General features: G+C 43.7%; 1 pseudogene; it reads right to left on the bottom strand.

Moving 5' to 3' along the window:
* Positions 1-283: 283 nt before the first annotated feature.
* LOC125117950 (DNA-directed RNA polymerase III subunit RPC10-like) lies at positions 284-610 on the bottom strand (annotated as a pseudogene).
* Between the last annotated feature and the right edge of the window lie 15,168 nt (positions 611-15,778).

The following is a 15,778-nucleotide window of genomic DNA, read 5'->3' as shown; positions in this document are numbered from 1 at the left end:
TAACCGCAAGGTTATTGCGATCTCAGGAATCGAGAACAACCATCATAAACTAAAATCCATGTTATTAGCAGTTTTATAACAAGTTTGGCCCCAAGTAGAATAGTTTTGGAATCCTGTCTGGGGGTTTGATGTCTCCTTAAGGCATTTAAAACATGAGAAGGTGATATTAGACTTAATTTTAATTAAATATTCAGAATAAATCTTGATCAAATAAGGTTGCAAGTACCAGTTAAATACTTAGGGACATCTGAGCAGATGCTGGCGCAGCTGGGCCAGCCTGGCCCTAGTCCCTCCATCCGTGTCCACACTGAGCATTGCAGCCCTGGTAGAAGGTGGTCCTGGGCTCCTCTGCAGAGCGGGTCTGAAGCTGCAGGAAATAGGCAGGAGGATGCCCACATCTGGGACACGGCTCTGCCGTAGAGTCAACATTCTCCCAGGCAGCTGCTCCACCAAGCACAGCATCCACTTCTTTCAGCTTTGGGTGCTTCCCGTGTGTTACCTTGCGGGTGACGCTGTGCGTGTAGGAGCAGGTGTTGCAGGCGACGCGGTGTCAGTGCTGCCCCTCCTCCACGACCGGCCCGTTCCTGCAGCCTGGGCAGAAGAGCAGCATCATGACCGTCCAGCCCGGGGCTCCCGGCAGCTCCCCCTGCACCTCTCCCCCCCCATTTAACGTAAGATATTGACAAGGTTTGGGATTCGGATGTGGACATCTTGGGTGGGGGCTGGGGCGTGAGTCTGCTTCCACATGTTCCTCCTAAATGAAGATGGTCTTTGCTGTTCTCTAGCCTTCGACCAAGCCAGGTAAACGGAGATGGAAACCCGCAACAGATCTTGAATCTAGTTGCCAATTAATTTTTTTATAAAACCTTTTTTTTATTATAGTTTATTTACAGTGTGATTGCCAGTTTAAAACTGCACCCCTTGCTATGTCAGTGCCCATTAGAGCACAATTTTGAGAGGGCAAATTTATTTTATTTGTCTTTTTAGGGCTGCACCTGCGGCTTAGGGAGGTTCCCAGGCAAGGGGTGTAATTGGAGCTACAGCTGCCCGTCTACACCACAGCCACAGCCACGCCAGATCCGAGCCGCGTCTATGACCTATACCACAGCTCACGGCAACACCAGATCCTTAACTCACTGAGCGAGACCAGGGATCGAACCCACGGCCTCATGGATCCTAGTCGGTTTGTTAACCGCTGAGCCACAATGGGAACTCCCAAGAGGGCGAATTTTTACTTGGAAGATTTTCGCATATTCAAGAACAATTTATTAAGTCTGTACAGGAGCCTACCGTTATTCTAAAAATTGACTAATTTCTTAATTGTGTAGCTTCCGGGATATCTTCCCTTTCTAAAACCTTTGAAAAAAGACAGAATACTGGGCCATGGTCTTTGGGACTCAGAGCTATTGAAATCTGCAAAGCTTTAGGACTTTACTTGGCCTACAGAATTGAAAGCTACTGTTTGCTTCTAGAGGGAATTTTTTTTTTTTTAAACCTGTGTGATATACAATTCAAATAAAGCCAACATGCTAAGCTAGATTGCTAAAACATTATTTTCATCATTGAATTTATTGCATCACCCAGATCTTTGGCTCCAAATATACTGTTCTTGTAAAAATCCCCTTTCAGCTGTCACGGTAATCAAAATGGTCCCAGAAGTTTTCCCTGAATACTGAATTGAAAGGAAATAATAAAAAACACTATCAAATGTCAGAGTCTATGGAAGTTCCCAGATATGTGCAGGTTTTGCCTTTTTTTTTTTTCCCCAAAAGTCAATTTCATGAACTTCTTTACTTGGATATGATTTTGAAGAAACTATTCCGGACGTGCATACAATTTCTGAATCAATCAAATGGCTTTCAATCCAGAATCAGATTTGGGAGTACATAATTAAACACACAACGTGCAGAACAATATTTCATTTATTGAACATATTTTTTGATGCCACCGTGTATGTAGTATAATGGGTTTTTTTTTTTGTTTTGTTTTTATGTTGTTGGATTGCAGAAGGAGAGAAATAAAATGATGGCCACTGGATTTCTCTGTTAAAATTGTGATACTGCAGATCTGCGTTTCTAAAACACCACAAGCTGCAGATGGCTGTCAGCTACACGGTGTTGTTATTCTTGATGTTGTGGATGAGACAGATGTTGAGATGAGGATCCAGTTTTTGGAGAGAACTCCGTGAGTAGTCCAAGTGCTGGGCAAAACATTGTTCAAAAGAAGCTTGTATTTTAAAACGTTACCTTGCAGAGTCACAATTAAAAATGAAAACAACCCAAGATCTTAAGTCCCCGTCTTTTTAGAGATACCATGGGGATAAAAATATCAGCTTTGGGAGTTCCCTGGTGGCTCAGTGGGTCAAGGATCTGGCCTGGGAATTTTTATATGCTGTGAGTGCAGCCAAAAAAAAAAAAAAAAAAAAGTAGCAGGTTTGCTGTTGTGTGAGTTTGCTGGTCCAGAGTAGCTGGGGAATGTTTTCATACTCTCCACTTCGGTTCTTCAACAAACGCCTCTGACTCCTGCTGTGTTTGCCCCTCAGAATTCCTTCCTTGGTGCTGATGTGTGCATCCAGCCTTCTATCTAACAGCCTTGTGTGGAGTGCCACCTTGTAAGAAGTTAATTATAGAAGAATCAATGACGTTGGGAATGATATCAATCTGCATTACCTCATCACTCCGATAGGGGGAAAACTTCCGGGAAAAAGTGTAATCGATCCACTCACTCATTTCCAGGGTCTGGGTCCTGCCAACATTCATTCGTGCTGACTCCCTTTATGAGTTGGTCACTGTGGCAGGCCCTGGCCGGGCAGTAAGACAAAGAAGACACCAACTAGCAAGTTGCAAATGGGGCTCCATCAATTGGCATGATGGCGGCGGGGGAGGCTGGGGAGAAGGGGCGTAGACGAAGTTGTGAGGTGGCTGAGATTGTCCATCACTGCTTCGTGTGCCGACTCTCTATTAGTAGCGGCCCCCTCAAATTTCCAGGACATTTTATTGCTCGGTAACTAGTGAGGGGCCCCTTCCCTCCCAAGCCCACTCCCATTCTCCCCTGAAGGACCATGGCTGTTTTCTGTCTCCAATCTCTGGATTCAACCTTTTTGATCTGTCTCCACTACATGTCTTAGGTCCCACTCTGTTATGCCAGAGACTTCTTCTACGGGCCAGCTTCTGCTTGATTAGCCAGATAATGAAGATCTATAAAAGGGGACATTCTCCCTGGAGGCCATACAGCAATGCTAGTGGCTCTCATGGAATGGAGCAGAGAGGCACGGCTTTCACCACCAAACACGTGCCGCAGGTAGGTGGTTACTTTTCGGTAGTCTTAAGAGAAGCTTTTCCAAAATAACTGCTCCCAGTTAGGAACAGCCAGTAAATGGTTCTTGCCCAAGTTGTGCTACCATGGCTAGCAGGAAGCATGCATGAAGCTTTTGCTACAAGCCTCACTGTGGTAGGGGACACTGAATTCAGATCAGGTTGCAAAGAATGGCTTCCATGCCTTTCAGTTCCTCTCATCAAGAGCTGGACTCTATTTCTCTATCCTTGAAACTGAGGCTGGCCGTGGGACTTGGCTTTGATTAGTGACATAAAGTGAGTTCCAAACCAAGGCATCAGAGCTCATGTGGCTTCTCCTTTCATATGTCTTGGGACCTTGTGAGCACTGGATGAAGGAATCAGGGCCATCCTGCTGAATGATGAAAAACACACGGCTCTGTCAGTCCAGAGTGATCCCACCTCAATCATCCAGCCATCAGGTGTCTGCAGCCTGACCCCAGAAGCACACTGAAGCCCAGGAGGGATCTACTGAGCCAGCCCCAATCAGAAGAACAACTAGCTAACACCCAGGACCATGAGCTAAATAAATGGTAGTTGTTTTAATCCACTAGGAACTGATAGGAGCAGTCATAGGAGATGGTTTTGATCCCATTTTTAATTTATTTTCTTTTTTCTATTTAAATTTTTTTTCCCCTGCTTTTTAGGGCTCCACCCACAGCATATGGATGTTCCCAGGCTAGGGGTCGAATTGGAGCTGCAGCTGCCAGCCTACGTCACAGCCCCAGCAATGCAGAATCTGAGCCTCGCCTGCGATCTACACTGCAGCTCATGGCAATGCCAGATCCTTAACCCACTCAGTGAGGCCAGGGATAGAACCCACATCTTCAGGGATGCTAGTTGGGTTTGTAACCCGCTAAGCCACAATGGGAATTCCTTGACCCCATGTTTTAAATGGAGAGAATTGATGGATTCAGCAGCAGAGTGGAGTGAGATCTCTAAAATTCGACTTTGTGGTCTAAAGGGGACAATAAGGGAAGGAGAAAAGGATATGAACACGCATCTATCTACAACTACCCGGACAGCACAAATCTATTGCCAGCATTTGCTCGGAGAAATCCAGAGTATTTGAATGGGTCTGAGCGGCTTACACACACCTAGGTATGAAGGAAGAGAGCCCTGATTCTAGGTGGTACCCAATATTTATGGCATATGTCCTTGTTAAGATAAAACTGAAATTCACAAGTTGGTTGGAACCTGTTTATATGTGCGATATGCCTGACAGCCATGTTTTTCCCCTGAAAAGAGAGGGAGTTCTTTGGTACTTTGTATAACCTGAGTGTAATTAGGGCCCCAGGTGGCTCAGTCTCTGAGCAATGTTGCCTTCAAAGGAACAGTTTTGTGGCAGAAAAACACAATTGACAGTGATTTGCATCTTAGTCTCTTGAGAAGAAAAATGCCAAAGGGGGGAGTTTATTCTTGATGCTAGCAAAGCTTAAAAGAGCATCTTCTTTAGACATCTTTATTGTTTGCCATCTTTCTATAATGCCTTGTAAAGCATGCCTAAGAACTCTGTTTCTGAAAGTGGCTCATGAAAATATAAAATGTTTTCTTCCCGTTTTCTCTTTAGTCTTTGAAAACTCTTCCCTGAAACCAAAAGGCATGGCTTTTTGGTCTCTTTACTATGAGTCCCTGTTCAATTATATAAGCTAAAATCTTTCTCTTGTCCTGTCATCTAGACTTTCCCCTCCCCACTGTGATGCTCCCTCATTGACTTCCTCTCTCTTTTCCCTCCCTATGTTGTTCATACAGAGTGACACCTTCCTAAAGCTAGTGCTCCCCACATCTGACCCTCTGTGATACCTTTGGGCCTCTGGCGTGGGTAATCTGTTTTGATTTGTCTGAGAATCATCTCATTTCCCAGATTCCATACTCCACAGGAGAAACTTGGTGCTTAACTCTGAAGATTCCTTCCCCTTTAGAAATGGAGGGCAAGTGGGAAGGGCTGAAATATTCATATATTGATATAGCCTTATGGGAATTTGGATTATGTAAATATGAAATAATGTGATTAAAATATACTTAGTCTCATTCCTAGAACACAATTTGAAATAGTGTGTACCTCCCCAAATGAGAAAAAAAATCAATAATCACATATTGTTTTAAAAAACAGATCAACTGTATTTAATCATTTTTATTTTGTAATTAAACCAACATAAAAGCATCCTAGGGAGTTCCCATTGTGGTGCAGTGGAAACAAATCCGACTAGGAACCACAAGGTTGCGGGTTCGATCCCTGGCCTCGCTCAGTGGGTTAAGGATCTGGCGTTGCCGTGAGCTGTGGTGTAGATTGCAGATGGGGCTCAGATCCTGCATTGCTGTGGCTGTGGTGTAGGCTGGCAGCTATAGCTCCAATTTGGGAACCTCCATATGCTGTGGGTGCAGCCCTAAAAAAAAAACAAGCAAAAAAAAAAACCCCCAAAAACCCAAAAAACAAACAAGCCAAAAAAGTATCCTAAGAATTAAGCTCAGGATTCTTATGCCTTCTTATTTTTTAACTGTTTTTTTCCCTTTTTAAAAAAATTGTAGGTGATTTACAATGTTGTGCCAATTTCCGCTGTACAGCAAAGTGAAACAGTCATGTTGGTGTGTGTGTACACGCATGTGCACACACACACACACACATTCCCTTTCTTATATTCTCTTCCATCATGGTCTATCCTAAGGGATTGGGTGTAGTTCCCTGTGCTGTACAGTAGGACCTCATTGCTTATCCATCCTAAATGTAACGGTTTGCATCTACTAACCCCAAACTCCCCATCCAGCCTCCTCCCGCTTCCTTGGCAATCACAAGTCTATTCTCTATGTCTGAGTAGTCACATGTGTTTAAAGCTAGTGGGCTGAGTAAATTGAACACTCTATTTATGCCATTGCTACAGTAGCTAATAAACCAAACCACATTATGCTATTCTTGGTCAGTCCTATAGGAAGATAAACCTTGAATTATAGAAGTTTTTTTCTTTTTCTTTTCTGTCTGCCTCATGGCATATGGAGTTCCCAGGCGAGGGACCAGATCCAAGCTACAGTTGCGACCTAAGCTGCAGCTGTGTCAATGCCTGGATCCTTAACCCACTGTGCTGGGCTGGGATCTGACCTGTGTCCCAGTGCTCCCAAGCCGCTGCCCATCCTTTGGTGCCACAGCAGGCACTCCACAATTATAGGAGTTTTAATTGTGAAAGTTAATTAAACACCCTAGTGTAAACTGTTTTCGATGTTCTGTCCTGTTGTTTCTGCTTTTGTGCCTGAGGTGAAAGGAAGGCGATGGGGGAAAATTGGGAAGGGAGGGCCGAATTTTGAATTCTCATAAGGAAGGGAAGAACCAGTCACTGGATGAGCTGCTTCTCGGTCCAGGTAACAAGGGACATCACTGTGAAAGGACAGAAGCTAGTGTCCCCACTTCTCCATGGCACCCAAGGACCACTCTGGCGTTTTCAAAACTGGCAGCTCTGGGACAGGAAGGAGATAGGAGCAAGATTGTTCCAAGATGGCCACCAGCTGTGTCAGCCTTGAGTCTCCCCCTAGTGGCTGCATTAGTAAAGACATCCATGAGGGGAACTATAGGAGAGGGTGGTGAAAACCCACCGGTGCTGACTGTGGCTGACAAGCTGGTCCATGGACACAGGAGAAGCATCTTTTGCAGGCTTTTACTGATATTTTGGGGTGGGAAGACCTTTTTTCTGAAAGGTCCGTGTGAGCAAGAAGATTCAAATACAAGATCTTTGAGATGCTGATAATAACCTGGATTTATGGACAGGCTGCATTAACCTTGGGATTCCTGTGATACCTGTACACACTGGTGTGGTGGCTTTGCCCCGTATTCTCTTTGTGGGCTTCAGTTACTTACTGTACTCCTAAACCTCTGATACCCTGCTTGTAGAACAGAGGCAAATAGTAGCACTTGCTTTATGAGAATTTTGTGAGGATTCAATGAGCTGATGCAGGGAAAGAGCTTAGCACGGCGCCTAGCCTGCATTGTCAGTGCTCAGTAAACAGGAGCGGTCACTGTGTGCTGACCACATCCACAGCCTTGAAGCAATGCTGTCAATTTCATAGAACCTTTGGGGTTGCTAACATGGCTTGCTGACCACCCTATCTTGATATCACTGGTAACTTCAGGGTCATGGATCCATCTTAATCTGTAATGATTGCTGTGACAGGAGGACATAGCCAATGATGCCTTCTTAATCTTGGACCCCCTGTAAAGGGAACTGCCATTGCAGTTGACATTTTCTTATTTTCTGCCACATCTGGGAAAACAGCCACTCCTTACTCAGGAGAGATGATTTTTTACCAGGCAAGATCAAACTATTGTGAGAGGGGAAAAATTTTCCTGTATGTTCTCATTCCCTGACCTTTTGGGAAAGTTATTGCTGTTTGCTCCCCCCCTCCCCTCCTCCCCTCCTTTTTTTTTTTTTTTTTATTAAATGGCAGAAAAATTCTGTAAAAGCAATTAATGGAAGTATTTAATTTTAACTTTATTAAAAGCCTATTTTTCTGTCTCTCTTATAGTCAAAATGGCAGGTCAAATGAATCTTTGAAGGTATGACTGGGGTTTCCATGGCAACCAGGTAGGACTAAGGGAGGACACCAAGTTCTGGACCATAGGTACTTGTCTCCCAGTCATGGGGGACCCTAGAGAATCTGTTGGTGGTTGGCTCTGGGCTGTGGCTCTCGGTGCACCCAGGTCTATAGCTCCAAGTGTCCCCTCTCTGCTCAAGGGGAGGTCAGTGGAGGTTGGGGTGATTCCTCGTAGCAACAGGATCCCCATGAATTACAGCGTCATACACTGGGTTGTGTTTTTCAGCCCAGAAAACATTTTTATTTACATTGTTTTATGTAATCGTGTTTCATGGAATCCAAAGTAAGTGCCCTCCATTCTGAAGGCAGGGCAGGTTCAGAAAGGTGAGGTGGTCTGCAGGGCAGGTTCAGAAAGGTGAGGTGGTCTGTTGGAGTCACGTGACAGAGCCACGGTCTGGATCAGCCAACTCAAAGAACAATGTCCATTCCTTTGGGCCACAGGAGGTGCCAAAACCTCCTTCCCAGGGTCTTCCCTGTGCACTGTGGCGGGTTGCAAGGTGGGAGAGTGAAGCTTTAGTTGTGTCCTCATTGGAGGCTGGGCTGTGATGGAGGATGGGACACAGCTTTGCGTGTTTCCATGACAGGCTCAGGTGCTGTAATAGGAGACCAATACTCTGAAGAAATGCACATTGCCTTTCTTTCATGGTTCCTGCTTCCTTGCCTGCTGGAGTGTGAAGGTTCTCATCCATTGCAGTCCTGAAAGACACACTCTTACTGCATCTCTTAACACAAGCCTGCCGCAGTTTCCTTCTATGACACTGATTATTTCTTATTATGACTTGATTCTTTTCTGAGCTTTTTTTCCTTAAGCTTCTGCAATTTTAGTCCCAATTATTATATTAAGAAGTGGTTCTCCAGGGACACAATGGAATGAATGGGGGTTGTGCCATTTCAGCTTCTCACATAAAGCATCCTCCAATTTTTGTTTGGGACGAAAGTGCTGGTTGTTAATTGAAGCTGGATGGACTGCCTGAGTATCCTAAATCTTAACTTATGATGAGATAATACTGCAATTCTCTTCCAACTTTAGAAGTATCGACCTCCTTTCTGCTTTAAGCCTGCCGCTTAGCATTTTTTCCTCTGGAAACCTTCCTGGCTCTCCCACTTTGTTTTCATTCCCACCATAATCTCATAATAAATCAGTGGGCGTCTTCGATCCCCAGTTCATCCTCTGCCTCCTTTCTGATGTCTTAGTTTCTTGTTGTTATGCCATTGCATCCTGCGACTTCTATTTGCATTAGGTCACTCCCATTCTGAGAAGCCCAGAATAACTCAATAACCTCTTGAATAAAATTAAACCTCCTAATGATATACTCTGAAGTCCTCAGCCTGTAAACTCCCCCACTTAATGTCCCCTGGCCTGCCCTTCTCCACTGGGACATTCAGTACTCCAGCTACATAAGCCCATTGACACGTTTCCACCAACCCATTAACCCGTGCGCCTTTGAGCATCTCATCTCTCCTGTTCACACTGCCTCTTCGCTTCATTTTGCCAGGAATATAATTGGTTTAACTTTGTTTAACCCAGCGTTTCTCCATTTTACCACGGGACACTTGTGCTCACAAGACGGCTGTTAAAACTGTGCTGGATCACTCCTGTCTCGTCTTTGCCCCTCCAGGTCCACCCTCAACCCCCTCTCACTCTGCTGTGTGCTCACTGGGGAAGCTGACCTGTATGAACATATCAACAGGTCCCCGTTGACTTTTGTCATCATCACAGTGAATCTAGGGGTTGCTGTGCAGGTATGTGGTTAAAGTCAGTGCCCTTAAAGAAAAGCGGATTATGCTTCATAACGTGGGTGGGCCTGATCTAATCAGTTGAAGGCCCTGAGAGTAAAGAGTGATGTTTCCTGAGGAAGCAATTCTAGTTCAAGGTTTCGGTCTCAAACACCCCCACCCTATGAGCCAATTCCTTAAAATTAACCTCTGTATATTTTTTTCTCTTTATCAATATTGGCTTTGTTTCCTTGGAAACCCCTGACTGATGAATGCTCTAACTTCTGGGTTGGTTTGGCCATGAGGCTAATCTGCATGTGATGGGAGGGAAGAGGGAGAGTGGGATTAGGGTGTTCTCTGGGTCACACTGCTGGCTCACTTACAGTTGGCTATGTTTGTGATCGGAAATCGCAGCTCCTATCTGGAACCTTCTCCCTGTGACTCCTTCCTTCTTAGCTGTGTAAGTCATTTCACCCTCTTTCCCCTAGGGATGGTCACAGCTCTCTGCTGTTGCTAGGTTTAGGGGTCCTGCACTATCTCCTGTGGTTTTGCTACATTGTGCCCTCATTTCATGAAGAGCCCATTTTCACCTCCCCTCAAGTCATCCAGTTGAAGTGCCATATGTTTCCCAACTTCACCTTGACCAAATGTTCTGAGGGACATTCTTTGGGAAACTATTCTTCAACGTCAACCTTTCTCCTATTAGGGTGGCAATGTTGTAGGGTTCCTTGCTTCCCACAGCAGACGTAGAGGGGTCAGGACAGACTTGATGGAAAAAGAGATTCATTCATGGGTTAGGAGTTGAATCATGGCTAAGTTCCACTGGGCATAGTGACAGAGTGAAAACTAACATTTGTGGTGTTGACAATTAGAAAATCCTTCTGCACGCTTTCTCTCATTTGATCCTCTCAACAATCCCTTGAGGTGGGCAATTATCCCGTGTCACAGATGATGAAGGAGATGAGCCAATGAGCAGGGTGTGCTGGGGGATGCCGGTGCAAGCTGTCTAATTAAAGTGGAGGTTGTTGATGAAAAGTCGGGAAGAATAAGCTTCCTATAGGTCAGGCAGGGCCAAATTATGCACGGTCCTGAGGGTGGAGGTGAGGAGCTGGATTTGATGTAAGAGGCTGCAGAGAGCTTTTGAAGGACTATTTAAAAATTTTTAATTGACTTTATGAATAATACATGTTCATGGGAGAATAGTTAGGAAAGTAGAGCATAAAGAAGAAAGTAAACTTGACCCATAATTTTATCACCAAGTGACGTCCTTGTTTTTTTCCTCGTAAAAGTTGAGATGGATCAACATTTGTAGTTTTATTCGTCTGACAGAGTTTTTCAACTGTGCCACTATTGCCAGAATCATTCTCAGTCATAAGGGGAGGAGGTTGCCTGTGTATTAGAGGATGTTCAGCAGCATCTTTGGCCTCTAGGCACTAGGTGCCAGTAGTGTCCCTACCCCCAGTTGTGACCCCCGTTGTGATGACCTTGGGTAGACAGAATCATTTCTGGCTGAGAATCTCTGTTCTAATTTTATATTCTGATCATTTTCTCCCATATTGTTAATAATCATAGATGAATCCTTGTGGTGGATATACCGTACTTTATTTACTCATGGCTTTTTGCGTTGGATGTTTAGTCTGTTATATAAATATATATTGAAATATGTATATATTGCCATGACGAACAGCACAGTGATGCGTGTCCTTGCATATAAGTCTTGAGTTGAATCTCAGATTATGTCCTTAGGATCAATTCCTGGTCCTGCATTTCTTTTTGTTGTTGTTGTTGTTGTTGCTATTTCTTGGGCCGCTCCCGCGGCATATGGAGGTTCCCAGTCCAGGGGTCGAATCGGAGCTGTAGCCACCGGCCTACGCCAGAGCCACAGCAACGCGGGATCCGAGCCGCGTCTGCAACCTACACCACAGCTCACGGCAACGCCGGATCGTGAACCCACTGAGCAAGGGCAGGGACCGAACCCGCAACCTCATGGTTCCTAGTCGGATTCGTTAACCACTGCGCCACGACGGGAACTCCCTGGTCCTGCATTTCTGACTCAAAGGGCATGAACATTTCAAGCCTCCTGGTCTATTTTTCTGAACAAGTGCCTTCCAGCGTGGTTGTACCGATAGACTCCCCCACTAACCTGTGGTGCACGAGTGTTCTCATCTTACCAACCCTCATCGTCACTGCTGATTATCCTTAGAACCACTCCTGGTGCGTTTACAGGTTAAAAATATTAATATCCTGATACTTTAATTTGCACTTCTTGATCTTTGGTAAAATCTCCTTGTGTGTTGCTTAGACATCTGTTGACTTTCTCTTACCTAACTTGTTAACTTTTTATTTGCTTAGGTTTAAAATTTATTGGCTTCCTCTTAACTCTCTTGTAAAGTACGGAGTGTTTTAATCATTATGAGGGCAGAGTTTAGAAAAACACCAGCTGGCTTGTGTTTAGGGGGATGATACTAGTTTTAACTTCTTTTCCTCACATGTCTTGTTTCCTCAATTTTCAGCTCAGACTGAGTTTCCCGATCAGGTGAGAAAGTCATTCAACTTAGCGAAGAAACTCTGTCTCTTTTCTTAAAAGAGGCTTGGCGAGAAAGAAAGAAAAGAATGCGACTTTCAATGGACTTGCATTTTCTAGTTTACAACTCAACACTGCGCTGTATGCGGTCTTGTCTGCCACTGTTTTCATGTTAGTGCTATAAAGTCGATTGTTACTCACTGTTGTGCTCTCCTGGAGATGTAAAACTAGAACTGGAATCCAGTCTAGCTCTTCCCCCAACCATGTCTGTAATCTTGGGCAAGTTGCTTCATATTTCTTTTTTTTTTTTTAATTTATTTATTTATTTATTTTTATTTTCCCACTGTACAGCAAGGGGGTCAGGTTATCCTTACATGTATACATTACAATTACATTTTCCCCCCACCCTTTCTTCTGTTGCAACATGAGTATCTAGACAAAGTTCTCAATGCTAGTCAGCAGGATCTCCTTGTAAATCTATTCTAAGTTGTGTCAGCTTCATATTTCTGAACCTAAGTCTCCTCATTTGTAAAACGGTGAAAGAAGACATTGTCTTGGGGCCTTGAGAATTCTATATATTTGTGTTCATGTGACAGGAAGAAGAGAAATAACTCAACCAGCAACAACCTGGCAGCCCAGAGTCTTGTTTGGAATGATGAGGGAGGAAGGATGGGGTTCTAATATAATATTTAAAAAATGGCAGACTATAGCACTCGTACTTGTATTCTAATCATGAATGGACTTGACTTTGTTACCTTTGTTATGCTGCAGCCCTTTCATTCACCAATGGAGAGAATTTTCCAGAAGGCCTGAAAGCTAAAAAGGCAGAGGTAGAATGTGGGAAGGTTTATATAGGGCTGGTGCTGAGATAGGAAAAGTCACAAAATTGGCTTTGCCAGTGGTAGAATTTATATCATTGTTCTCTATAGATGTTACAATTAAGATAGATGTAATACACCTATAAATATCATATATAATAAAGTCCACCCATCCGCATATCTGCTTATGGAGTGTCTTCTCCACAGGAATGGAAGTTCTGTGAGGGGAGAGTCTGCCTTGTCCATCACGGGTCCTCAGCTCCTAAGACAGTGCCTATCACTGGTACCTGCTCCATAGGTAAGTGACAGATGGAAGCAAAAATGAATAAATAAGAATGTTTCCAATCACAAAAACAAGAATTAAATATTGATGAGGATATAGAGAAAAGGGACCCCTTGTGCACTGTTGCTGGAAATGTAAACCAGTGTAGCCTCTATGGAAAGCAATATGGAGGTTCTTAAAAAATTAAAAATGGGGAGTTCCCGTTATGGCGCAGTGGTTAACAAATCCGACTAGGAACCATGAGGTTGCGGGTTCGATCCCTGGCCTTGCTCAGCGGGTGAAGGATCCGGCGTTGCCGTGAGCTGTGGTGTAGGTTGTAGACTCGGCTCAGATCCTGCATTGCTGTGGCTCTGGCGTAGGCCGGCAGCTACAGCTCCGATTCGACCCCTAGCTTGGGAACCTCCATATGCTGTGGGAGCGGCCCTAAGAAATGGCAAAAAGACAAAAAAAAAAAAATTAAAAAAAATTAAAAATGGAACTACCACGTGATCCAGTAATCCCAAATGGGCATAAATACGAAGGAAAGCACTATCTCAAAGAGATACCTGCAACCCTATGTTGATTGCAGCATTATTTACAGTAGCTAAGCTATGGAATCAACCTGTATGTCCATCAAAGGATAAGTGGATAAAGAAAATGTGATGTATATATACAATGGAATATTATTAATCCATGAAAAAGAAGGAAATTCTGCCACTTGTAACAACAACGATGAAACTGAAGGGCATTATCCTCAGTGAAATACATTAGACAGAAAGACAAACACTGTATAGTACCACTTGTATGTGGAATCAAAAAAAAAATACTCATGCAAAGACAGTTTATAATCGTGGTTGCCAGAGGCTGGGGGTTGGGGGAAATGGGGAGATAGTGGTCAAACGGTAAAAACTTTAAATCTTAAAACAAATGAATTCTGAGGGTCTCATGTACAGCATAGTGATTATAGTTAATAATTCTTTATTACATACTTGAAATCTAAGAGAGTATATCTTAAGCTTTCTTGAAAAAAACGGGGAGATGGGGGAAGTAACCATGAAAGGTGATAGATGTGCCGATTAACTTGATCGTGTTGATCATTTCACCATATACATGTATATCAAGTCATCATCCATTGTATACTATAAACATTACAATTTTTTGTTAATTATACCTCAATATAGCTGGAAAACATAAATGCATGAATGAACTGGCTATTTGCGCACCACGTACAAATAAAACTCATGAATACATCTTAGTCACAAGAGCTCTCTGCTTGTAGTTGTGTGTCTATGGAGCGTGAACCCTAATCATGTTCCCCAAAATGTCCTTTGAAAAGAACTCTCGGAGTTCCCGTCGTGGCGCAGTGGTTAACGAATCCGACTAGGAACCATGAGGTTGCGGGTTCAGTCCCTGGCCTTGCTCAGTGGGTTAACGATCCGGCGTTGCTGTGAGCTGTGGTGGTAGGTTGCAGACGCGGCTCGGATCCCGCGTTGCTGCGGCTCTGGCGTAGGCTGGTGGCTCCAGCTCCGATTCGACCCCTAGCCTGGGAACCTCCATATGCCGCGGGAGCGGCCCAAGAAATAGCAACAACAACAACAAAAAAGACAAAAAAAAAAAAAAGAAAAGAACTCTCATGGATGCAACTATTTTTCAGCTAGCTATAATGATGGAACCATTCACATTTGTGAATGATGGACTGAAGACATGAACGGAGAGATAAACAAATGAAGGAACAAAGCAGCTAACACACAAGTAAAATGGACTTGGCTAAAAACATAATTTAGTTTGGATTATGCAATTTTCCTTTGCCATCATTTAAATGCTTTTATGAAGACCATTTTGGAAATAAGTTCTACCAGTATGATTACCATTTATTAGGACAGAGATTCTTGAAAGCAGATGCTGTCAATTTTTTTTTAATCACTTAGGATGTAGATGAATGCATGTTCACAAATACATTAACAAGAAGGATGATGAAACTGCAGATGCAGGTTGTCTATCTACCTACCTGTCTATGTCTATCTGTCTGTCCGTCCGTCCATCCACCCATCCAGCCATCCATAGACAGACAGGAGAGGGAGCCTAGTTGGGGAATGCAAAATGATGAGAACTTTTGAGTGCCATTTGCTGCCTCACTTAGAAAATGAGAATGGAAATTCTGTCACAGACGGGGAAGGAACAGCTCTGATTGCAATGATTGCAAGGCATTTGCAAAATACAAATAGATTTTGTGAAATTATCATTGCAATAGCAAGCACTTTCAAACTTATGTGAGAGAACTCCATTTTGCTGTGAAGTTGTAGACAGGCAATTCCAAAGCACACCAGATTTCAACACTATGGAGTTACATGTAAAATTCGTTCCAGAAGTTTGGCAAGGCCTAGGCCTTGGGCCATCACTTTGCCAGTTGTTTTCCAATGGGCAGTCCGGGTATATGGGCCATCAAATAAGTACTCAAAAGTACTTACACCAAGTAAACCAAAGAAGGAACGGTTTGAATCAAACTTTTTTAGTCCCTCAACAAGTTGTGCTACTCCTTTTTAAAGCG

This window comes from Phacochoerus africanus, chromosome X (assembly GCF_016906955.1).
Source record: "Phacochoerus africanus isolate WHEZ1 chromosome X, ROS_Pafr_v1, whole genome shotgun sequence".
Lineage (NCBI taxonomy): Eukaryota > Metazoa > Chordata > Mammalia > Artiodactyla > Suidae > Phacochoerus > Phacochoerus africanus.
The sequence above is the reverse complement of the archived record's forward strand: the minus strand, read 5'-3'. Positions and strand labels throughout refer to the sequence as shown.